Raw genomic sequence first — 26656 nt, forward strand, 5'->3', positions numbered from 1 at the left:
TACTACTAATAATCAAACGAGACTTCCCAGTAGCCTCTGTGATCTTCCTCCACCCTAGTCCTATCTCACAAGGATTTTTCATTTTGCTGTGGATTGAGGAAACAAATGCTAACTTTTTCAGAAATGAAAGTGAGAGAATTCTGAGTGAGAGAATCTGTGTATTAGTAAATATACAGATATCAGTGAGAGGATTTTTGCAATAATCATTGATTTTTTTCAATTTTTTTCTCCCTAATTCTTGATTACATTTTGGATAGCTGCAGCATCTGGATAAGTGAGATATAACCCTGTGTTCTTACACTTATCACATTACTTAGAAAGTCTGGTGACCGCACCCATCAATAAGCCATAGTGCGTACAGGAAAAATGGCACAGCTTCAAGTTGGAAAAAGCCAGGACTGCACACAAACATGATAGCTGGACAGGAATGTCACCTGGATTAGGTCATTAGGATAAGCTCATGTGACAGCCGTACTGTTGACATTCTCTTCTCAAAACACCCTCTTCCCTTGGATTCCAAGGCCTAACACTCTCCGCATTTGCTTCTGCTTCTGAGACTTCTCCTCAGTCTTTTTCCTGGCCCATCTTCCTCCTCCCAGCTGCTATAGATTGGAAAACCTCAAGGCTTGATCCACCTCCCTCTTCTCCTTCACACTCTACACCCTCCTCTGTGATCTCGTCCAGCCTTATGGTTTTAATTATTATCAATACGTTGATGACTCTTAAATTTATATCTCCAGGACAGACGCTCCTCAGAGCTCCCAATCATAAATCCAGTTTCCTCGTCAGCATCTCAACTTGGCCATCTCACGGTACTGCAGACTACATGTCCAAAAACTGAACTCATGGCTTCTCCCTCAACCTCATTCCTCCTCCAGCATCCCCTCAATAAATAGCACTGCCGTGGAGAGATGAGTGAGCCAGACACTTGGCAGTTCTCCCTGACACCTCCTTCTCCCTCACTGCCATGTTCTTTGGATCAGGAAGGGTTGCTGATTCTCATTTCCAACCCTCTCCATGTCTCTTCACCTTCCCAGCTGCCACTGTGGTCCAAGTTCTCACAATCCGACACCTGGATGCGCCCCAGAGCCATCTAGTCTCCCCAAGACTACTTTGTGTTCAATCCATTCTGCATTCAATCCATTCTGCAGCCAGTATTCTTTAAACACACACACAACTCTGTATCTGTATAACTGTATCATCTTCCCAGTGCCTTTAGGGTAGACACCAAACCATGGCTTATAAGAATTATAATGTTACTGTCCTGTACCTCCTTCACCAGCCTCATTTCACAATCCTCTTCCCTTTGTTCTCTGGGATTTAGTAATACTGGTTCATAGGAGATAGGACCTCAGGACCTTTGCACATGCAATTGCCTCTGGTAGGACTGCCCTCTTCTCTTCTCCTAACTAGCTAGTTCTGATGTGTCTTTTTGAATCCAACTCTTTTAAAATGTCTCCATAGGCTGCTGGTATATCTTCTTAATGCCATGTTCATAGTCCCTCTTCTTTATGATCAAAACAACTCTTCAGATGAGGAAATTGAGGCCTGGAAATGTTATACAACTTGCTTGGGAATCATACATCCAGGTAGTGGCTGTGCTGAAACACACACTGGACTAACCTCACTTTAATAATTACAGCTAGATCTATTGTCAAGTATTAAAGCTCTGTGTCAAGTTTTGGTCTCTAAATGATGTGCAGAAACTGGAAAGAGTTGAGAGAAAAGGAACACACTAGTTAAAGGGAAGGCAAGTAAGACCTTTGAAGGAAGGTTAAAGGAGATGGGATTGTTTAATCTAGGATGTTTTAGGAACATGGAAAGAAAAGGAGATTTAAAGTTTTCAAGTTTGGGAAGGTTATTACAGTGGAGAGGGCAGTAAAAATATTTTTTTTGAATGACCAGGGTACAAAAAACTATTTCTCATCCTTAGGGGTGAGAATTTTTAACTGGAGAGGGTTTGGTTTGACAAAAGAAAAGGTGATTAAAAATTTGAGTAAAATATAGACAGTCCTGCAAGTCTTTAGGTAGAAGTGGTTAAAGGCAGGATCAGCAACTATCTAAGTTACCTGGTGGTTTCAGTGTTGACAGGAAGGAAGCTGGGCCAACGGACTTCTTGAGGTTGTTTGGAATGAATGAAGGAAAGAATGAAAGTGAAAAGGAGCCTTGTCATTGGTCACAGGCTGGATGGTGCTTCCACCCCTGCCTGGTGCGGAAGGGAAATACCGAGGTCTCCTCAGCCGACCATGCGCAGTTGGCCTTATCTGGTTCCCAGGTGTTTCCACTTATCTCTGATAAACTGTCAGCCAAGAGTCAGCTTTGGGGTAGGAGGTGGGGGAATGAGTGGAGGGAGGGTAATACCCCAGATGTTTTCCGAGAAGATGGGAGAAAGTTATTCCTCAGTATTAATGTATTTCGTCATCCTCTCTGCTTGCAGATGTTAAATTTGGGAACACTTCCAGGTTCCCTTTTCTCTCTTAAAATAAAATCGGTTGTGTATTTAAAACACCAGGGCCCAATTATCCCCAGGGGTGTATCTCTTTTGCATATGGATGAAGCTTGGGGAGTTTAAAAGGATTCTAAGTTTTACTGGCTGTATTTCTTCCCATATAACCAGGGCTTTCTTCTTGGGAAATCAGAAAAACGATAATAAGCAGAGGTGGCACTTACTGAATGCCTACTATGTGCCATATAAAGCCAAAGCTCCATGACAACACAACCAGGGCTAGACGAAATTCCATTCTACAGATGGGGAGTCATCTTGAAACTGTTATTTCCCCAAGTTCACAAAACTACCATGTAGCAGAACCTGTTCAAACCCAGGACTGTGTATGACTTCAAATAATAAATGCAACCTTTTAAGAGCTTTTTTATGGGCCATTCATTAAAGCTTATGGAGTAGGTCCATTTTGCAGGTGAGGAAACCAAGGCATAGAGACATCCAGTAGCCTGCCCCAGCTCACACAGCTAGTGAGTGGCAGAGGAGAGAGCCGGGCAAACAGCTAGGCTACGACCCTGTGCTGGTTTTTACCGTCTTTCTACAATCTATAGAGAGCTAGAGTTGGCTAGATGCATTTTTTTTTTTTTCTCAATGTAGCAGATCTGAGCTTTCAAGGTAGAAATTTCTTTGGCCTGTGTCATCTTATCTCTCTGTTAATCTGTTGTTTGAGCAGCTGCAGGCTCCCCACCCTATGAGAGCCTTTGCATGCTAAGCCATTGGCTATAGGTGGCAAGGTTGTGGCTTCCGTTCAAGTCTCTCCCCCAGAGCTGGATGTTCCAGAAAGGACACTTTGTTCCACGGGGCTGTCTCTCTGGCGGCTCTGGCGCAAGCTTTGATCAGGGAGCGGATGGACCTCACTGTGGAGCTGAAGCTGTCTCCCTACTGTTTACGTGAGTGTCCTTCCAGGACTCTGTCTGCTTTTGGGGTGGGAGTGCCCTGCCAAAAACTCCAGCTCTCCATGCTGCTATGCAGCCAACACGCCTCCTGCCTTTTCGATGATTTCCCTGTCCTGGATAGAGAGCGGTGTCTCATAACAGTTTGGAGACTACAAAAGTTTCCCTGGCAGGATGAATGATGGACTCGACAGCCTGTTCTTGCCTTTTGGAGTTGCCCTCCAATTTTTCCAGTCTTGATTCTGTAAATCATTTCAGCTTGTGCAAATACTGGGCTTTGAGCACAGATGATCTCAAAGGTGAGGGTTGTTTGAAACTCCATTTAAGTATCTATCCTGCTTTCAACAGATTAACGTAGCTTGAATTTGTGAATAAAAATTTTCTTCTGTGCGTGCCAATGCGCAGGTAGTTCTGGGGTCTTTGAGATGAAGTAGAATATGCTTCCACTCCAGGAAGCTTTGGAAAAAGGGATTTGTCTGTGTATTGACAACTCATTTATCATCAAAGCATTTAAGGCCCTACTCTATGCAAGTGCTCATGGGCAGGAAGCGGGTAGATGGGGTATGAAGTGGGGAAAACTGTGAAGTGTTTTGAAAGAGATGTGTAAGACTGAAAAGGTCATTTATAATACCCTCTTGCCTTCTGTCTTTTCAAGAAGATGGAAATCTACTGCGGTTTCAAGATAGATTAAAGTTAAATAACTCAGAGTTGGAAGAGTATTTTGGGTAACTATTTGATGTATTTTTTGTTGTAGTTATGTTGATTTGCCCTTACTCCAAGAAAGAAAGATCTGGTTGAGGGCAGACTGTGATAGAGAAGGTCCAACAACCGCAAGTTGGTAAATGTTCCATCAGAGAAAGTGTCTTTGACGTCTCTGCTCTTCTTCAACTTGTTGACAAAACAGTTGCCCACATGCAGTGACCATACGCTTTTGAAATGAACATTCGTGAATGTTGAATGTCAGGGATTATCTTGTTGGTTTTTGGAGTGAAGACAGAAGTGCCTACCTTTTAAGAGTACTTGGAGTAGAAGACCTAACTTGCTTTTCAGAGTTTACACGCGATTCAGTGTGACCCAATGAGTTTAACAAAAATGTAACGAAACATCTGTTTAAACTTAAAAATTTTTTTTAAGATGGGAAACTCTTTCCATCAAGGTAATGGCGTTTTATAAGTTGTTTAGTAAAGTGATAATGATGAAAACCTATCACAAGGTGATAGAAACTGATAGCTTGGGAGGAGAAAAGAGGATTATAAAATTCTCACAGGGGTCTCTCCTTTTCACAGATCAGCAAACAGCGGCTTAGAGTGTGAGTAAATATTTCCAAAGTACAACAGTCGGTGGTGAGCTTGTGAAGGAATCGTGGCTTTCAAACTCTGAGACTAATGCTTCTTCAGTTCACCAGGCTACGTCACCTGCTACCTGAGAGCAGTCATTGTGGAAGCCTTCCCATCTGCCTCTTGGTAAGGACTCTGAGGACCAAGACAAAGCTGTCCCCTGACCAAGGACATTATGTCACATCTAGAAGGGAAGTCAACTGGGTCTTGAATTAGGCTACCAGACTGGAACTCCAGCTCCGCTGCTCACCAGCCGTGTGACTCAGCACACATTTATGAGACTTTTTGTGTCTGTTTCCTAATCCTTAAAAAAGGGGATAACACTCAAGCCCAACTCACAGGGTTTTGTGAATATTAAAGGAAGTAGAAAATGTTTGCTCAGTGCCAAAAAAAAAAAAAAGTCAATGTGTGTATACGTTTTCTCATTCTATTTGGAGCTAATATTATATTTAGTTACTAATTTCTTTAGCGTAAAACCACCCAGAATGAAACACGGAAGTTCTTATGAAAGGCAAGAGTGAACACCTGTGAGCATGAGTATTCATACACCAAAGAAGAGTTTTCATACCATACTTGTAACATACCAAAGAAGACTGGATAATCCAAGAGAACATCAAGAAATGGCTCATCATATTTGTTTTTCAAACAAATGGAGATTCAGAATTAAGAAATGAGACAAGAACAAAGATGAAAGATTATACTCAATTGCTGTGAGGTCCAGTTCTCTATTAGTAACTAGCTATCTCAGAGTTAACCAAGGAGAAGGAACCAGACTAAGGCAACCCGTCTTTGCTACAGTTGATTCCATTACTCCCATTGCCCCTAGCATTTTTTTTTAAAGGGGATTTTTTTAACAAGACTCAATTCTATTAAAAATTGGGTGTCATTTGGCCTTAAAAATAAGCTATGAAATGCCCTCCCCCAAGCCAGAAAAAAAATTAGCCATCTCATAAGAGCATTCTTTTAAAAAGTTAAATAAGTTTCTTACTGATTAATTTTTTATGAACATTTAAAATTTTCCATTATGTAAAGGTCTAAAGTCTTTTGCCAAGAGCAATGAGAATTATGGGAAAAAAAAAAAAAAAAAAAACCTCAACAACACACACCTTGGTATAAATTCCATTCATTTCTATGCAATCAAAACACATACGAGCTGTCCTTGTACCAACAGAAAGCATACTGATGCAGCGAAACCATCCTGGGTAGGTCAAAACAGGACCTTTGCCGAACAACTCAGACAATTCAAAACTTCTGGACACTGAAGCTTGTTTTTCTCTCTGATGTTCCTTCGAGGGGTTCAGCCTCTGACTCTACTCCCTCCGCAAGCCCTGCAACCTCAGGGGCATGGTATTCAGCATTTCACCTTCGGGGTGATCTCACCCCTTCCTGGTTCAGGGGGCGGAGGGAGGGATTCATGAAAATATGGGTCAGCCCTTCCCCATCTCCGCTGGGGCCGTGTTGTCTTGGTTTTGATCATTTCCCCCAAATTAAGATTTCTGCATAAAACCCCCACGTCTGTGTCTGGCTGGCAGTTTTATGGCTGACCAAATTGTGCACTGGCCGAGGTTCTGGTTGGCTGAATGTTGACACAGGCTGTTAATCAGATGGGGCGGGGGGATGATGTGGGGGCTGCCTGTGAGCTGGAGCAGCCCTGTTTTGCTGTCGTGTGCAGGGGCCTGCACTTTGTTACTACAAATTACATAATGACACGTTACATTTCAAAGTGTATTTTTACTTCAGGGAAAATTAAACCAATAAACAAACAACCCTGGTGGAAAAAAAGAAAAAAAAAAAAAAAAGATCCCTGGTTTCCAGATCTTCCTCTTCGAAAAGGTTCTTAATTAAAGTGTAGCTATAAACAAATCTTTGTTTTATTGAAAAGAGAGCAACTGCATATAAAAGCTATTTTTAAAAATTAGCATTTGAACGTTTGGTGGACTAGGGTCTGGCCCGTATTATGTGTTTTATGATCTGTTCAAAATAAAAAGGCAAGCTTGTGCAGTGATGGTAGATTTTCAATTTTTGATTTTGCTAATCCCTTTCAAATGTTGCTCCTGAGCTGCTTGAAAGGAGTATGTAAACACAGGAATTATCTGAATTTGTCCAGGTACTAGTTCAAGCAACACTGCTTCGTGTAAGTATGAAGTGGCTGAGTCTGGATTTTGATCATTGTAGAAAATCAGGTCTCTTCCGAATACTATCTATATTTAAGCAACTTTAAAACTGTTTTTTTTTTTTAAAAAAAACTCAACCACTCTAAATCAACTTCCAAACTTTTCACTGCATACCTAAGTGCAATATTAATTCTTTTCTGTTAGCTATGGAAATTAAGTATATGTTCAGGATCCAAGGTTATAATGATAGGCCTTTGGGGTCTCTATTATTCAATTATGCATGTACGTACTTGCTCAAACTTTTTTTCAGGATAAACTACGTTATCAAAAAAGAATGTATCCTCACTCTCTTTCCCCAGCTAAGAGGAATACTGAAAATAAGGACACTTATTAAACTGCATTTTATTTTATTAAAAATAATTTTTTCTTTTTGCTTTTATTTTAGGGGCACACCTGTGGCATAGGGAGGTTCCCAGGCTAGGGGTCGAATTGGAGCTGTAGCGGCCGGCCTACTCCATAGCCACAGCAATGCCAGATCCAAGCCATGTCTGTGACCTACAGCACAGCTCACGGCAATGCTGGATCCTTAACCCACTGAGCGAGGCCAGGGATCGAACCTACATCTTCATGACTCCTAGTCAGATTTGTTTCTGCTGCACCACAACGGGAACTCCTAAACTGCATTTTAAGTGAATTATTTTACCAAATCAATCCTGCCCCAGATCTGCTGTTATCAGAACCATTTGGTCTGGAATTCACTGGGTTTGTTCAGGTGTTTGACTGCTATTAGGAATAGCAGCAGCTGAGTAACTGGCTGGATGAAAGATTGCTCCTCTTATATTTTAGAAACATCCCATGATGCTTACATTCCTTAGGCAAAATTATGATGTGACTTCAGATAATTTATCAGTACAATCCACAAAATGAAAAATAGCAAGAGCAATTGAAATAGACTGTCTACGTCTTCCTGTTCAGCTTATTTATTTTTAAATTCAGGATGTTTAAAAAGAGACCTTTTCCCTTTAAATCTTAGAAACAAATAATGGGGTTTTGAGCCTCACAGTTAAAATTTCAGATTTTGCAAAGACTGAAAAACTTTTTTTTTTTTTTAGGGCTGCACCCATATGGAGGTTCCCAGGCTAGGGGTCCAATCGGAGCTACAGCTGCCAGCCTACACCATAGCTACAGCAACATCAGATCCAAGCCGAGTCTGTGACCTACACCACAGATCAAGGCCACACCAGATCCTTAACCCACTGAGCAAGACCGGAGATCGAACCTGCAACCTCGTGGTTCCTAGTCAGATTCGCTTCCACTGCACCACAAAGGGAACTCCCCAAAGACAGAAAAACTTTAAGAAGAAAGTATAGCAAAATAAAGAACAGACATATAGTATAGATGTTTTCGGTCTAAAACGGGACTATTTTAGGCAACATAATTTGGTTCTAGTCATGCAAATGCATCAGACACCCCTATTTACCTTGTGGCAAAGAATGCTCTCCTCTCTCTCATCTCAGATTCTTTACAGTTCTGTTTGAATAATGAATTCAGATTACTTATTACTTATGAAAGTACTCAACCCTGACCCAACTGACCATTGTCTTTTCAGGTGGTTTTGACTTTGGGCATCTTAATGTAAGGACTGCTGTCCGGGACATTCTGATGGGGCTTGAACTTGACTTTAGAGGAAATAAAAAGGACCAGATTTTTCACCATTGTCTATACTTGCTTTCACTAACACCAAATAAACAACAGTCCAAAGAGTCAGATATTAATTCAAGGCTTTCATTCTAAGAGTGACTCATCCAACAAGAAAGGCGATTTTGAGCCAAGCTATACTCTGGGAATTGCCTAATAGGCCAACAAGATATGCTGGTGAATGGATAAGCTGTCTTCATCTTGGTTTTTTGCCTGGCTAGCATTTGAAGTGCGAGATGGGGGAAAAGAGACATCATAGCTTGTTGAATAAATAAGCGAAAATGGGTAAAATAATAATAATGCTTTTCCCTCTCATTTTTTTGATTGGGTGGTCTCAGTTTACCTGGGTTGACAACTTCTCTCTTCTGCCTGCTTTGCTTTCCATGTCATGGTTTGTGTTAAGGTTCCGGGGAAGTCTACCCTCAGCATCGCAGTGTCTTTGCACAAATCCAGACAAGGAAAGAGGGAGGCTTAGGCAGAAGGAAAGGTAAAAGTTCAGTTCTCAGATGGCAGTTCACATTTAGAAAACAGAATGAGAAAGAGTGGTGGCAGCCATCTCACAACTTCCTTCACCTTCAACTTGGAGTTCAACTCAATCGTATCTGCAACTATTTCTATCAATCTGTCGTCTGTCTCTACTTATCTCTATCTATCATCTATCTTTTTAATCTATTCCTCCCTTTCTCACCCTCCCTCCTTCCTTCTTTTTCTTCCTTCTTTACTTCCTTTTCAGAAGTAAAACTTGTACTAATGCATGCATCTGAAATTAAACATAAAAGCTAGCACTACTCTTATTTTAGAGGAGTGGAGTTTTTCTCCTTGTTTGGCTTTAACTCTCTCTCCTGATACTTGCCCTTCATGTAACATATGTCAGAGAACCTCTTTGAAAATGTTTCTGTTTAATAGGACCCAGGGAAATAAAAGTCCTTAAAAAAGATAAAATGAAGCTTTCTGATATGGCTTGGTAGATAGTATCTGTGGATGTCCATTTTCATATACATGCAAATCTGCCAAAAATGCTACCTGGAATGTTGAATAAAATATACATGTATGAAACTCATTTGTGTGTTTTTAAATGTTGTTTAAAATTCTCAAGTATTAATACATGTTTTTATATATGTATATATGTATGAATGTGGATCATATTGGCATACAACCTGCAAAGTAAAAGTTTACTTGAAAGCTTAATTGGCTTTGCAATGCAACAGACTAATCAAGGAACATTTTATATACTGTATATATGTCTGTGTGTGGCATGCAAATGTGCTATTTCAATTATTTTCCTGATTGAATGAATAGCTTACAGGTTCAGTATTTTATATTTGTTCTCTCAAAAATGTGAAACTAGTTTTGAAACTGTTGGTTTAAATGGGCATTATTAAGTCTTTATCAGTTCTGAGCATTTCAGCCTTTTGCATCCAGAAATTTCTCAATCTGACAGACTAAGAAATGCATTTACATGGCCTAAGCTCTTAAATTGTCCCTTTCAATTAATGCCCCATCATGGAGCAATCTGGAAACCATTACTCAGTAACTCTTCATTATAATTGCTTGCAGCTGAGTATCCAGCCCTTGGTAATATAAGAATAAAAGAAAACTCAGTTAGTAACAAGTGCAATTGATTCCATTCAGAATTCCCCTGGTGCTTTGCCATGTTTGGCCTGCATGAGAGGAAACACGAGGTCCCCCCCTCCTTTTTTTTTCTTTTGGGGCCAGGAAATGAATTGGCAGACATAAGATGGTTTGTGTGGTGCTTGCCTTCGTTTTTCAGCTGGTCCTAGTTAAAAATGAGACGGTGGGGCTCCTGCTTTCCCCCCATGGGCTACTTTTTTTTTTTTTTTTTGGAGGGCTTTTCTGGTAATAGATAAGACTACAAAACTTCAATTTGCTGCAAACTAACGGCATCCAGAAACTGTCACTTTCTGCGGCCACAGCCAATCCTGGGACTGACTTCGGCTAAGGAGTGGGTTTGGGAATTTGATTCACTCCCACCTTGATCCTGCCTCTATGAGAACAAAGTCCCCGGTGCATTTTGTACAGGTGGAGAGTGTTTACGAGTTTGGAGGCTATCAATCACCAACTCCAGAAATGTAAAGATCTAAATTATGATAGATGAAAACGTGAAAACGTAAGGTGGTAAACCACCCCCCTTCCTTCATGTCAATCAGAAACTTGGCTCTTGGAAAAAGGTGGGGGAAAGGCTCTTCCCACTCCTTCCCCGAGGAGACCATGACGGGCGGTGCGGACGCCCAGCTCCGGTGTCCAGCGCCTGCGTTTCCCTGGACTCTGAGCACCAGAGACCTTGGCGACAGTCAATTCAACGACATTCTGCCCCGCTTCTGCCCGGCAGACGGCTGAGGCCAGGTGACAAGCATGCACTAAGTACTTCACGAATTGAAAATGTGCAAATCATAAAAACAAATTTTTATTATAAAAAGAACTGATGCTCAGTAGAGAAAGTTGAACCCAATAAAATGAACTACTTAATTTCCATTCTTTGCTTTCAGAATAATAGGGGGAAACCCCCCTCTGTGAATGTAGTTGACATTTCCTTTTGATTAGCTACAGAAAGAAAATCGTAAAATTTCCCACGACTGAGGAAAGTTGCTGTTAATATTTTAGAGTAACTTTTCTTTTGTATTTTTCTATGCATTTATAACTTTTTTACACTGACGTGAAGATTCTGTTTTTTTTTTTAACCCTTTGGCAAACTTTAAAAACACTGCTATTAGGTTATTACTAATAACATGTTTTGACAGCCCACACTGGGAAAGCACTTCCATAATGACAACAAGAGGAGCAACTGAAGGAGTAACAGCCCTCTTGACCTCTGGAGAGTCCAGGATCTTCAGGGAACAGGCGCTGACTGAACAGCGGCTGGTGTCACAGGCTGTGTGGAACCTGAATCCTGACTTTCCCAGACTCTCAACCTCCACGGTGATTAAAAGGAACTACAAAAAAGCCTTAAGACAGAACATTTTCCCGTTAAGAAATAAATAAAAGTGAACACTTAGAAGTAAGTTTCAGGAGGGCAGGAAGAATTGGCTTGTTTTCGTGTGTTTCTGTTTTCACATTCTCCTATCAGAGATTCACAAGGAGCAACTGAGTTATCTTGAATTTAAACTGATTAAAAATAGGAGTTCCCGTCGTGGCGCAGTGGTTAACGAATCCAACTAGGAACCATGAGGTTGCGGGTTCGGTCCCTGGCCTTGCTCAGTGGGTTAAGGATCCGGCGTTGCCGTGAGCTGTGGTGTAGGTTGCAGACGTGGCTCGGATCCCACGTTGCTGTGGCTCTGGCATAGGCTGGCAGCTACAGTTCCGATTAGACCCCTAGCCTGGGAACCTCCATATGCCGTGGGAGCAGCCCAAAGAAATAGCAAAAAGACAAAAAAAAAAAAAAAAAAAATAACCTCTCTAGGAGTATGTTCAATTTTTCTCTAGCTTCATTTCTTTAGATATAAAGAAATGCAGCCATTAAAACCTGCATTGTCAGAAATATAGCCACTGTTTTGTAATAACTTATTATTATTATTTTTTGTCTTTTTAGGGCTACACTTGAGGCACATGGAGGTTCCCAGGCTAGGGGTCAAATCAGAGCTATAGCCGCTGGCCTACACCACAGCCACAGCAACACCAGATCGGAGCTGCGTCTGTGACCTACACCACAGCTCACGGCAATGCCAGATCCTTAACCCACTGAGTGAGGCCAGGGATCGAACCTGCATCCTCATGGATGCTAGTCGAGTTCATTAATCACTGAGCCAGGCCAGGAATGCCTGTAATAACTTTAAATGAAGTATAATCTATAATAATATGGAATTACAATATTGTGAAACTCATATAATATTGTAAGTCAATTATACTTCAATAAAAAAATAAATAAAACCTAGATTATTAAATGATTTAACTAGAATTTTCTTAAATGTGATCATGAGATAGTTGGTATCCAATGACCTTGTCCAGTGACTGAACTCAGGACAATTACTGGTTCCCAACCTATGGGGTGGTGGTGGGATGGGGGTAAATTATTTCCTAATAAATATCTTGGCCAGTAGCTTAGTTAGGCTCCTACGTTTGGACTAATCCATCCCTGAAGTCTAATCTTTATATGCTGGTCTGGCTCAGGGCTTTGGTAAAAGGATTTATTGCTACTTGTACATCTACCGACTGTCCCTGTTGAAAGTCTTGTCCATTTTTCATGGGAACTGATCATGGATGGGTCCTGTTCCTGCATGAGCCCAACAGGCCTGTCTGCTCCCTTCTCTAGACTGTTTACGGGACTTTGGCTTTGTTTCAGGTTTTCAGCACCTTATCAAATCCTTTCTCCCTTTCCCCTGAGGATGTATTGCAGCAATTCTCCCTTTCCTATCAATCAACAGATCTTTTTTGAGGTCTAATTGGGTGGAATCCTCCACCCTCGTCTAAGGCTGTTGATTAGTAATGTTTGTGGCTTTTCCAATAACCACAATCTTGATTATTTATGACCCTACCCCCCAATTATGGGAAAATACACATAGTACAAAATGTTAATTTTAACCATTTTTAAGTGTGTATATATATATATATAGTTCAGTGCCATTAAGTATATTCGCATTGCTTAATAATTTTTTAAGATCTCTTTTAGAAGATCAATCAAGATGATGGAATAAGAGGATATGGAGCTCACTGTCCTTCATAAACACATCAAAAATACATCTACATGTGGGACAATTCTTGCTGAAAACCAACTGGAAACTGGTAGAAGGACTCCTGAACAACTAAGGCTGTAAGGAAATTACACTTGTAATTAGGTAGGAAGGGAAGAAAAGTTAATTGGGTCAGGGCCTGGGCCCCTGGGATAGAATTCAGAAGAAAATGGAGAATTAAAGGGTGGAGACCCCCCACTCCCCACAAAGGAGTGAGTGGTGAGAGCCACAGTTTGGGCCCCTTAGTCCTAGGTTCCTATGTGTGGCAGATGAGCCACCTTGGCAGGTGGGAGGGCTGGTAGAACTAATAGGAGGGTGATGGGAAACCTGGATTTCACCTGCGAGGAGTCTATGGGCTCTGGCTTGCCCCTGAGGCAGGGCTGAGAGAGCATGTTCTAGAGAGGGCTGCCAGGTTTCCTGCAGCTGCCTCTATGTGCACCCCGGTCCCAGCTGAGCCAGTGCCTCAGCCCTACTTACACCATGACACAGCATGGCACTGTATCTAGGGCTTCCATGACTAGGGAGAACACTCTACTGGGGGATGCAAAGGTGACCTTGTTCTGGGATGGAGTGTATTTGGGGCACATGGTGATATCTATTCATGATTTAAAAAAACTCTCATCAAGGTGTACAGAGGGCATATCTCTACATAATAAAGGCCAAACTCACCTACTCAACTGTGAAAAGCTGAAAGCCTTTCCTATAAATCCAGCAACAAGGATGCCCACTCTCACCACTTTTATTTAACATAGTATTGGAAGTCTTAGCCACATCAATCAGAGAAGAAAAAGAAATAAAAAGCATCAGGTTGGAAGGGAAAAAGGAGAACTGTCACTATTTGCAGATGACATGATACTGTATATACAAAACCCTAGAGTCTCCACCAAAAAACTAATAGAACTAGTAAATGAATTCAGTAAAGTTGTAGGATACAAGCTTAATATACAGAAATCTGTTGCTTTTTATACACTAATAATGAATCATCAGAAAGAGAAAGTTAAAAAAAAATCCCATTTGGGAGTTCCCATCGTGGCGCAGTGGAAATGAATCCTACTAGGAACCATAAGGTTGCAGGTTCAATCCCTGGCCTCGCTCAGTGGGTTAAGGATCTGGCATTGCCGTGAGCTATGGTATAGGTCACAGACATGGCTCAGAGGTGGTGTTATTGTGGCTCTGGCTTAGGCTGGCAGCTATAGCTCCAATTAGACCCCTAGCCTGGGAACCTGCAGATACTGTGGGTGCAGCCCTAAAAAAGAAAAAAGTCAAAAAAAAAAAACCCATAAAAAATCCCATTTAAAATCACACCAAAAACAAGCAAACCACCCCAAAATCCCACCAAAAATAAACAAAAAACAAAAACCCTAGGAATAAACAAACTAAGAGGTGAAAGACATGTACTCTGAAAACTATAAAACATTGATAAAGGAAATTTAAAATAATACAAAGAAATGGAAGACATTCTGTGCCCTTGCATTGTAAGAATTAATATTGTTAAAATGGCCATACTACCCAAAGCGGTCTACAAATTTAATAAAATCCTTATCAAAACACCCATGACATTTTTCACAGTGCTAGAACAAATAGTCTTAAAATTCATATGGAATCACAAAGGACACCAAATTGCCAAAGCAATCTTGAGAAAAAAAAAAAACAACAAAACTGGAGGTATCACCATCCCAGACTTTAGACTATACTACAAAGTTACAGTAATCAAAAAAGCATGGTACTGGCATAAAAACAGATTCACAGATCAATGGAACAGAACAAAGAGCCTAGAAATAAACTCATACACCTATAGTCATCAACCTGTGACAAAGGAGGCAAGAATATACAATGGAGAAAAGACAATCTCTTCAAAAGTACTGCTGGGAAAATGGGACAGCTACATGTGAAACAATGAGATTAGACCATTTCCTCACATGTATATAAAAAGAAACTCAAAATAGATTAAAGACCTAATACAAGGCCTGAAATCATAAAATTCCTAGAAGAGAGCATAAGCAGAACACACTTTGATATAAATCATAGCAATATATATATTTTTTTGGATTCATCTTTTAAGGCAAAAGAAAAGTAAAAATAAACAAATGGAAATTAGTCAAAGGCTTTTGTACAGCAAAGGAAACCATCAACAAAATGAAAAGAAAATTTACAGAATGGGAGAAAATATTCGCAAATGATATTACCAACAAGGAGTTAACATACAAACTATACAAACAGCTCATACAACACAATATCCAAAAAAAAAAAAAAACAACATCCAAATAAACTAATCAAAAATAGGCAGAAGACCTAAATAGACATTTTTCCAAAGAAGACAGACAGATGGCCAACAGGCACATGAAGATGCTCGACATCACTAATTATTAGAGAAATGAAAACCAAAACTACGAGACATTACCTCCCACCTGTCAGAATGGCTATCATCAAAAAGGCTACAGAAAACAAACGTTGGGGAGAAAGTGGCAAAAAGGGAACACTTGTACGGTGATGGTGGGAATGTAAACTGGGGCAGCCACTATGCAGAGCACTATGGAGGCTCCTGAAAAACTAAAAATAGAACTACTATGTGACTCAGCAATTCCATTTTGGGGTATATACCCAGGAAAAAATGAAAACACTAATTCAAAAAGAAACATGTACCCCAAAGTTTACAGCAGCACTCTTTACAGTAGCTAAGACATGGAAGAAATCTCAATGTCCATTGACAGATTAATGGATAAAGATGTGGTACCTATATACAATGGAATATTACTCAGCCATAAAAAGAATGAAATATTGCCATCTGCAGCAACGTGGATGGACCTAGAGATTATCATACTAAGTGAAGTAAGTCAGACAAAGATAAATATAATATGAGATCACTTATACATGGTATCTAAAAAATAAAACAAATGGATGTATGTATCCAAATGGAAATGGACTCACAGATATACAAAAAAACCTAGTGGTTACCAGTGGAGAGAGGGACATGGAGCAGGGACAAGATAGTTTGTAATCTTATAATCCCATTACCCACGCAAAACTGGAAACAAGAGAAAGCATTTGTTTGCCGGACATTTTAATCACAGAGGAAGAGGAAGAAAAACATATAGAGAAAAAGGATGTTACAATATGTCAGCTACAATACACTTAGAAAAGTAAGAAGAAAGTTACGTTTTCACAAAAACTTGCAATAGGTTCCTGACTTAGAAGGGAGGACACCATGGGTGTGAAAACAGGGGGGGACTTGAATTACCTTGACATAATTATTGTGGAACACGCCTCGCCTGTCCTGAACAAATTGGATCCTCTAAGAGGTGTATTACTTTGCAACCCTGAGATGGGGTTGAATTGATAAGAATGCTTTTCCAGAGGCTACTGTGCTCCTGGGAATCAGAATTTGTAGGAGTAGTAACCACATATGCGGTGGTCTCTGTTCAGGTAGCACGAACCCCTCACTACTCCCAGGCTTGGATGTGGAAAACTAAAAGACATAAAGGAAAATATCTCCACTTTCAAATATCAGGAAAACAACCTTCTATTTAAAAAACACTAACATTTTCCGGAGTTCCTGTCATGGCTCAGTGGTTAACGAATCCGACTAGAAACCATGAGGTTGCGGGTTTGATCCCTGGCCTTGCTCAGTGGGTTAAGGATCCAGCATATATATAACTTGCATTCGTTAATATGCACATCTCCTGCATGTTGTAAATCCTGTTGTAAGCCAGTTAGGGCACCATATTGAAAATGCTCTAACCCTCTGTCTTAAGTGTATTCTTGCAACACGTATTATTTACTCTTCTGTGGCTTCTTTTTCTGGGGGCTAACAAAATGTGTGCATGTGAGAATGCCTGACTTAGCTCAAAGAAACGAAAGAAGAGTATTGCCCTACCTATCAAAATATTAAGTATTCTGGCAAATCTAGGAAGTGTTAATGAAATGATGACGAGAACTGTAAGCAAGGAATTAAAGACTGAACTCTTTGGACGTTATGAAGGGCATCATACATTCATCCTCAGTCTAGGAAAATAGCCCAACAAGAGAACAGCGTGAAGATGGTAGAATCTACAGCCAGAGAGAGGTGACTGCTTCAGGACTGGAGAAAATGGGGTGTGGCTCAAGTATAAGGCACTGCGTCATGGCTGTGCAGGGAAGTGGTTACAACAGAGGCTTCCCATCAGTCCACAAAACAAGATCCACCCTAAAGCAAGGGTTTGCAAAGTGTGTTCCTTGGACTGGCAGCAGCATCACCAGGAATGCAAATTCTCAAGCCCACCTCAGCTCTACTGAATCAGATTCTGGGGGATGGGTCCATCAGTCTGTCCTTCAACCAGCCTCTGGTGATTCTGGTAAGGGCTGAAGTTTGAGAGCCACGATGCTAAAATGCACACAGAGTGGGAAGCACAACTCCTCTCCTCTTGCAGGGGACTTCTGTCTTCCTGTCCCCTCCCAGGGTCAGCCTCTTTTTAGACTCTGTGTCATTCTAGTGCTCACAGACACACATTGTTTATGCCAACTAGTTCCTAAATAAACACTCAAATGAAGACACAGTCATATATTTCAATGCTGGAGACAATCTATCTAGGTTGGCGCCACTGAGATCCAGGATATCCATCTCCAACGTGCATCACTGTGAGTGATTTCAAGGCTAATTTTGACTATGGTCGATTTTTGCCTCATTGTGATCAATTTAAACCCCCAGCAGATTCTGCTTTACTGGTCCCCAATGCTCCGTCCCACGTTTTGGCTTGTGATCAAGAAAGGCTGCCTTGGAAGCCCAGCACAGACTTTGTCCCTTCCCAGTGATTCATTTCCTATTCCAGAAACCTGCCACATTCAGCTAAAACTCCAGCTAGACGAGCTGCAACACAGATTTTTGAAGGGGACAAATACCCTCTTTCTATTTTTTTTTGTGCTTCATTTATTTATTTTGTCTTTTTTAGGGCCGCACCCACAGCATATGGAGGTTCCCAGCTAGGGGTCTAATCGGAGCTACAGCTGCTGGCCTACACCACAGGAATGCCAGATCCAAGCCGTATCTGCAACCTACACCACAGCTGACAGCAAATCTGGATCCTTAACCCACTGAGAAAGGCCAGGGATCAAACCCACAACCTCATGGTTCCTAGTCAGATTCGTTTCCACTGCGCCACGATGGGAACTCCCAGAGTGCTTCAAACACAATTCAGTTTCTCCCAGCAGTTGCCCTCCTACACTTGGGATGACCACGTGGCATCATAGTTTGTATTATTAAAACATGCCCTGACTGATTGTGAGCCTGGAGATCCCAGGTCTAAGAGAGGGAGGTCTAAGAATCTTAGTCAAGGGCAAAGATAACAGGGACAAATCATTTTCTCTGGGCCCCAGAGAAGTAAATGCTCAAGCTCTTGCTCAGGAAAATGCAAGCGAACCCTGTTATTTTGTTGCCATGGAGGACAGGGAGGACTTGACCAAACATTGCTTTTTATGGGAGCCAAGTAGCCCTACATGAGCCGGTAACACGCGGTGGTGCCCGCTGCTCTGCTGGGAGTGTCCCCGTCCACCGGCAGAAATGAGAGGGGTGGAAGCCGAGGAGGAGGGCAGTGCGAGAGCTACAGCTTCCAGAGAGTCCACGTGACAGCACGGCTGGCCCCTGACGCCGGCACACAGACATGGCCCTTCCTAACTGCCCCTGGGCGTCGGGGTGTCCATAGCCAAGAGCTCCGCAGGGAGCTGGAGAAGGCCACCAACCCAAAGCTCTCTGGTGGCTGCTTTACGTCTGCTACCCAGCAAGAAACCGAGAGCAGGAGAAGATTTACGATTTGGTGGGCAAGACAGGAAGGATTTCAGTCTCTGGATTCTTGAAGAGCCCATTTTTGTGCATCATATGGTTAAAATGGATCCCGCCATTGACTTTGGTGTGGGAGGGGCCCCAACGGAAGGTGGTAGGTCATCAATGAGAAAAGGCTGAGCGCGAAGAATTAAAGACCACAGTCACGGCCTGCTGTGACCCAAGGCTCCTCACAGCAAGGAGTGAGCGAGGGCTGGCCACGTCCAAAGAAGGCTGGACCCAGAGCCACCTCCGCTGGCTCTGGCACTCTGAGCAGACACTCTGAGAGGCCGTCTGAGAAGCACGGCCCACAAAGTAAGCCCTCTCACAGCTGTGTTTCTTTTCATGGGGGTTCCGATTTGCCTGCCTGTTCTGGCATTTCTCGCATCTGTAACGTGCTTTTTAACCCCAAAGAATAGATCCCAGGGTGCTGCTGTTTGTTACCATTAGCTCTGGCCATTAGCTCTTCCTGCTTAGGTGGGTGTGAGAGGACCAGACCGGGGCTGGAAGGCACTCAGAGGGACAGGGCGGTCCTCCTGCTCCTTTCCAAGCTCTGACACGAGCTTGGGCTGCCAGCTTCCCTGTGTAACTGCTGCACATTCAGGGCATCTGGACCTGGGAGACCGACCCCCACCCTGACTTCCCAGCCCACATGTGGAGAATAATACCAGGGCATTAAATTAGGCCTCATTACCTAGCCGGTTGGGCCGGCCGGCTCTCCCGCACATAATAATGAGGTCTGATTTATTGTGATCATTATTCAGGCATTACAGGTCACTAAATAACATGCTCTGCCCACACATGTCTTCTGAGCTAATAAATACCCTGAGAGGAAGCAGTCTTTGAGGGCCTGAGTCTCAGGTTTAGATCGGTAACTGCAGGCTCATTAATTGTGTGAAGGTGATTTGCCTATTGCTCAGAAAATCTTGGGGGGAGATGGGAAAAATCTAATAACCTGGGCGGGGGGAGGAGATGGGGAGATGAAGGTGAGGGGTCCACGGGCTCCTCTGCCCTTCGGGGCGCAAGCCAGGGCGGTATGCTGGTGGGGGGCAGAGCCCAGGCCGAGCCAGGCGAGTCAGCCCCGTCCAGCGCAGCACGGACTCCCCGCTTCCTGGAGCCAGCGCTGCAGGTCTCCCCCCCTCCCCTCCCTGGTACTCCCCACAGACCACGGGCAGTTCTCTGCCATGTCCCACTGTCACTTCTGGGCCTTTGCACATGCTGTTCCTCTCTGTCTAGAATGCCGTGCCCCCTTCCCATCTCCCCTTTTACGTGATGTTAGCTTTGGAGATTCAGCTCAGACGCCGCCTCCCCTGATGGCCTGCCGTGACCCTGTAGCACCACGCACTTAGCCTACGCCATGGAGCACGCCGCACAGTTTTCGCTGATTTGCCTGTATCCTCTGCTGGACCATAAGCCTCTCAAGGGCCCGCTCTGCATCTCAGTGACCCCTGCATTCCTAACGCCTAGAGCAGCACCTGGTACACGGCAGGTGTTGACTAGCTGCTTGGTAAATGAAAAAAAAATCAATGCCTGTGCTCCAGGGACGAGGGAGGTGGAAAGCAATGTCACAGATGTGGCGGTGCTCATCTCGGGGGCGAGATGTCTATCCCGGCGGTCTCCACTTGGGGAGCAGAGGCCCCCAGCCACCCCAGACATCGCTTCCCTGAGCCTCTCACTGTTCGGACATGCGTCAGATCGAGACGTTCTTGAGGGAAGGAAACAGGATTTGGTTAATCTTACACCCTTCAGAGCCTTGCTTGGGTCTTGGCACATAGCAGGTGTTCATTAAATGTTAAGCTCTTGGCCCTGGTAGCTGGGCTTTCCTATTCACTAGAGGCTGGGGCCCTGGGGTCATTCCTAGACTGTGTGGGAGAATGCGGTTTGTGGATGGGGGGACTGAGGCTACTTTTTGGCCTCACCCCACGTAAGAGTTTGCCAGCAGGCAGGGGACAATGAGGCTCTGTCAGGGTTAAGTGTTCCCTGTAAGTCTGGCTAAAGCAGGTCCACACTGCGATACCTGGCTATACGCCTTTCCTTGCAGTCATTATCACACACCATAGAGTACTGAGTTTCAGCTTTAGACATAATAGAATTACGAGAAAATGACAGCATCAATGGATTGCCACAAATCCTATATGGACAGCGTCCATATTTACCTCTTTAATTGCAATATATTCTTTAATATTATATATTGTTGTATTATGTTATACAATATATTTATTTTACATATTGCAATATATTGCCTATTTGCCTCCAGGAAGACACTGGGGATCAGGAAAACAGGATAAAAAATAGTCCTTTTTTTCCACCTCAAAATGCAAAATGTGTAACTGGTAAATACTAAGTAAATCTGACCATGCGTCTGCATTATTTATGGGAATAATTTAGGATTATTTGCTTTACAGGAAATTTGTTGGAATGCTTTAAAAATTACTGAAATTAAATGAAATCAGGCTCCTTGAATTATCCATGAATGCAGCTTCACATAATCAATACTTTAGCCATTCTGGAATGACATTACATCTCAAAACTATTTTCTAACTTAATAAGATTAGAAATAATAAACTGATATTATTTCTTTGTGAATTGGGGCCTCTGACCTGGTAATTTAATGCCTTCATTATTACACTCAGAGAAGCAGAGAGACCCACGGAGACCTGCGTACACACGACTACACATCCAAGTGATAGCTTGGTTCTTTTCACTTTCTTGGGGTGGCGGGTTGTGTGCAATTGAGGAATATTCTTAACTTGTTTTTAAAACCCTTTGAGCACTGTTTTCAGGAGAACAGTGTGTTTATTTAAAATGGGAAACTTCTACTGATTCAATAACAAAGACCGGTAGAAAATGAGATGACTTCCTCCCCAAGTGTATTACTGCAGACATTTTCATGCTGGCCAAGAGGTGAGCTCCATATAACGGGGCCGTGAGAGAGTTGTTACTTTGCGTGTGTGTGTCCAGCCTGAGCTTGAGGCACTTCAGTGACTCAGGCTACATTTTGCTGCTTTCTGGGAAAAAAACCCAGGGAAGAGTGTGGACGTCTGTAAGTGTGATGGGACCTTAGGCCTGAATGCCTATCCCATTGCCCATGCGCTCTGCTCCTGCCCCTTCTGAGTTGAGGACTCCCCTGAGTCTGCGCATATTAGAGCACTTTCTCGTGAACCTTTGCTGTTGCCCATGCAGCGCAAAGGGATTTGCCTCCCTGCTTAAAACATCTTGGGCCCACCTCAGGCCAGGAGATGGGCAGAGTTCCTCTGTGAGGCCACTTCCCCGAGAGTCACCTGTGGTGAGAAATCAATGGAGGATGTGATTCCCAAGGCTCTGGACCAGACTCTAAATTGGACAATGCAATGAACTGAATGGGAATGTTCCATGGAAAGACGACCCTGCCTGGGCGGGGCTGGGCTAAAAGCAGAGGGGGGTATGTCCTGTTTACAGAGCTAGCTTAAAATGCTCAACACTGAGGGTAAGGGGTGGCTCTGACTTGCTTTATTGACCAGACAATAGGAAACTGTCTCCCGCTCCTGGGAGAATGGAGCTTACCCACTGGTCAACTGTGGGTGACTTGGGGAACAGCTCTGTCATCGGGAAGCTCTATGGAAGTTATGTGGCAGAGATGACTTGGGGCCAATTACTTGTGGACTAGGCAACACTAATAACCACGGCGGCCCCTGTGCTCCAGATGGCACTGCAAACACTTTGCATCCATCCTCTCGTTCACGCCTTACATTAGCTACAATTGCACATGAAGTGGGCATTACCTTCCACACATAACACGTGGTGAGACTGTGGCTTGCCCAAGTCATCCAGCTGGAGAGGTGGAGCTGGGACTGAAATTCAGACTGTCTATCTCTAAGGTCAAGGGGCTCAACACACTGCATCATGTGCCAGAAAGGGGCAGGAAGGATTGTGAAGGTACAATACAATCTCAGAATCAGTTGCTTTCTAGGAGAAGTAATTTATTTTGTTCTGTTGCTTTTTTCCTTTCATAACTGGCCCTAGTTTTATAGTGTAGTGTTTTGGAGATATTGCACATAGGGAGCCAGTTATCACCAAAAAGCAGTGCCTGCTTCTGCCCCTTCCACGGAGGTTCTGACTGCCCTTGGAATTGCCTGTGCTGGGAAGAGCTTCACACTGAGAACAGAGCATTAAGAGCAGATTTGAGCTCGGACGCATTTTCCCCAGCTCCATCATTACCTTTGCCCACGAGGGTTGGAAGAGATGGGAGGCACTTGGTTGGTTACTTAGTTCATTGCAATGTCTCCCCAAAGATAATGAATTCTTCTCAACATCAATAAACAAAGTGTCTCTGAATCAATGATGAGGAACTCATGATACCACATGGTTATGAGAACAGTGGAAGATCCATAATTATTTTCTCTGCAACGAGTACAAAACTGGAAATTCAAATGGCAATAATGATTGTGCCTGACGTTTATTGAGTACTCAACCTGGTCCAGGCACTGCTGTAAATCCTTCATGGGAAATGGCAGCGCCTTCCATTCTTAGAGCAACTCGGTGAAGTGGATGTTTTTGTACGTCTTATTTCTGCTCATATTTTTATTGGCTGGAATGAGTCACATGGCACAGGAGCTTTAAGGGAGGCTCACGCTGAGTGGCTGGTGTCTAGATAAAACTCTGGGCGTTATGTTATTATAATAAAGAGGAAGAATGAATTGGGGGGACAGGGACCAGTCTCTGTTTCAACCACACGTGAGCAATGAACTTATTCTTGGGGTGGGCCAAGAAAAGAAGCCTTTCTTATCCTTTCTTCCAACTAGTTTTCTAGAAGATGGATTCTGAGGAACATGATTTCACAGAAGTTCCTGATTTCACTGAGGTGCTGGGTACTCTGGGTAGATAGGAAAGGGCAAGAGAGAAAAATGAACAAGCTTAAGCACTGCCTCTTCTGTAAAGCTTCTTCCTTTGGGCAGAACCAATGCTTTTGTGCAGAAGCTTTCCCTGGTCTTTGCCTGGTTCTGGAAGCTATAGAAGTTGTTCACCTGTTTACTCAACAAATACTTCTGAAAGCTTTGGATGAACCAGACTCCGAGCCTCCAAAGACACACAAGACAAACAAGGTGCTTGCTACTGCGGAGTTTATGTTCTGTTTGGAGGAGACAGTGATGAACAAGTAAACAAGTGTAGATACTGTGCATTAAGAATAGAAATTAAAATATGTAAAACCCAGTGGCTTGGAATAACAAGGACTTATTTTTCTTTATTACTAGCTACATATTTTGGTGACCCAGTACAAAATGACAATGTACGGCCCCTTATTTCAAAAAAAATATTAAGAACTTCAAACCACTGAACCAAACATGAGCCCTCTATGCAAGGGGCAGGGAGAGAGTCTGGCCTGCGGGAGCCCATTGAGCCAGAACCAACGTCTACGAAGTCGGTAAACTCCATCAGGGAGGAGTCACAAAGCAGCTGTTCTAGGGGCATGGTATGGAGTCAATACCGCTTTCACGGGCTTCCCTGACTCTGGCATTTTAAAGCCTAGTCCAGTGGCTCCAGTTATCATCTCCTCCTTCTCTCTGTGCAAGATGCAGAAAGTCTGCTCGGAGGTATTTCTGCCCTAAGGGTGATTACACAGCAGCCTGGGATGTAGTGCCCCGTGGCCGTAGCAGTCGACTTGGCCCAATGGACATTGGGGGCTGGGCAAGGCTGTTGGGCGGGGCTGAGTTGGACGATGGAGGATGGTTACCAGTATCCCTGGCCTTCACTCACTAGATACTAGTGGCATCTCTCCAACCATGACAACAAAATGGCTCCAGACGTTGCCAGTGTTGCTTGGAGAGCTGGACGCTGAGAAGCACTCATCCTTCCTAACCCCTTCAGCTACAGTATACTAACACTGATAAGTACAGATAAACACATACTAAATATTTTTCCAGGTACTCTGCTGAGAGTTATTTGGATTATTATAATTAATTCCAAAAAAAAAAATCTATGTGGAGGGTTCTATTTGTTTCCCGTTTTAACAGCAGAAGAAACCAAGGCATGCAGCTCTATCTTTCTAGTGCTAAGGATGTCAAGTATATTCCAAGTGAATTTGAACCCCACCATCCAGAAAGTTCAGAGCATCTGCCCAGTAATTGGCCCTGTTATCTTTGCAAAAATTGACATTGGGTCCCTGAATGTTTATTATATTTTACAAACACTTACTATGTGCCAGGTGCTGACACAAGCATCTTCCCAGTGTTAATACGACAACACAACAGGGTGGGTCTTACTATCACCTCCTTTTTATGGATAAGGAAATGGAAGCACAGAGTGGTTGAGCAATTCACTTGAGGCCACACAGCTAATTAACAGCAGAGCCAGGGCTCAAACCCTGACAGTCTGCATCCAGCTCTTATCCAGCCCACTATGCCTGCAGTCTGGTAGCAGCCGAGGCCAGTTGTGCTGTTGAGTTTGGGGGAATATCCAGGGGCCATGAGGAAGCCAGGAAAGGGGGTGGTAGCTGGGTCCCTGGAACTCATCACAATGTATAATGTGTGGACAGAAGACTCTTCACAGATGGCCTTAGGGCTCAACATGAGGGCACTAGAATCCCTTCGCAGGTGCCCTTCCCGCTCTCAGGTCCCTGAGGCTCCCAATGACCTTGGAGCGTTGATCAGGTTTACGGGGAGCTCTGTGGTCAGAGAGAGGAAGCTGTGGTTCTAATTCCATCCCACTGGTCTTTTGTCCAGACGAAGGCAAGGCTGCCCACGTTGCAGCATCGCCAGGGAGCTCGCCATGACGAGAAAGGCGACACTTTCTCCATTATACCTCTATCGGGGCAGAAAGAAGAAAAGCCCAGAAAAGTCCTGCTGGGCATTGTCCTCAGAACCGCGGAATAGTAAAGCCTCCTGTGGGCACAAAGCCAAGCCGGGAGGTGGGAAGGTGGACACATGGGTATGGGCTTGAGCAGACTGGACAGAAAGACAGATGAGGTGGGCAGGAGGCCAGAACGGGCCAGTGACCGCAGGGCTTAACGAACATCAGGAGAAGCAAAACATTCATAGCACAGCCTCCAGAGGGGCAGGATGGGGCGATGACAAGGAGACTGGCAGTGGCCGTATCAGAGCAGACCCAAAGGGCCGCCTTCCCAGCTTGGGGTGACCCGGGAAGGGGCGCTTCAACACTGACCTGACCTTTGACCCAAACCTGAGCCAAACTTTCAGCAGCCCGAAAAGAAGACATTTTCAGATCGCCATGCCCTTCTCTCCAGACTTCTACTCCCTGCCCAGTCCTGTGAGAGTCCAGTTGTCTTAGAATACAACTCAGAGGCGCCATCTGCGAGCCTGCCGGAGCGGGCCCGACAGGAAGCAGGGAAGAGTAAACAATCCATGAGGTCTCTCCTCTCCGGAGCTTCTCACTGTGGTTTCCAGACTGCACGGGTCTGAGGAGGCAAACGGCTGGGCGTCCTGGGCTTCCTCACGGTGTCCCCCAGAGCCTCCCAGGGCTGGGGTCAGGGGAGGGTTACACACACAACATCCAGCCTGGCTCACCAGGATGCCCGAGCAATTTGTTAAAAAGGTAAAAAAAAAATCATTCCTCTAACAAATACATATTGAGAAAGGCTCTGTTTCAGACAGGAAGCTGGGGGTGGACGGAAGGCTGGTAGATTGAGCAAATAAGAATGACAAA

General features: G+C 43.5%; 2 long non-coding RNA genes across 5 annotated transcripts in view; one reads left to right on the top strand and one right to left on the bottom strand.

Annotated features, from left to right (window-relative positions):
* LOC102164754 overlaps positions 1–6735 on the top strand; it is a 179163-nt gene extending 172428 nt beyond the window's left edge. For both annotated transcript variants that reach the window (XR_002340475.1, XR_002340476.1), the window contains exon 4: positions 4680–6735. This is a non-coding gene — a long non-coding RNA (uncharacterized LOC102164754). The remainder of the gene's footprint in view (positions 1–4679) is intronic.
* LOC102165006 overlaps positions 1–26656 on the bottom strand; it is a 320646-nt gene that overhangs the window by 19640 nt on the left and 274350 nt on the right. The window lies entirely within an intron of this gene.

Source organism: Sus scrofa, chromosome 18 (assembly GCF_000003025.6).
Source record: "Sus scrofa isolate TJ Tabasco breed Duroc chromosome 18, Sscrofa11.1, whole genome shotgun sequence".
In the NCBI taxonomy this organism is placed as follows: Eukaryota; Metazoa; Chordata; class Mammalia; order Artiodactyla; family Suidae; genus Sus; species Sus scrofa.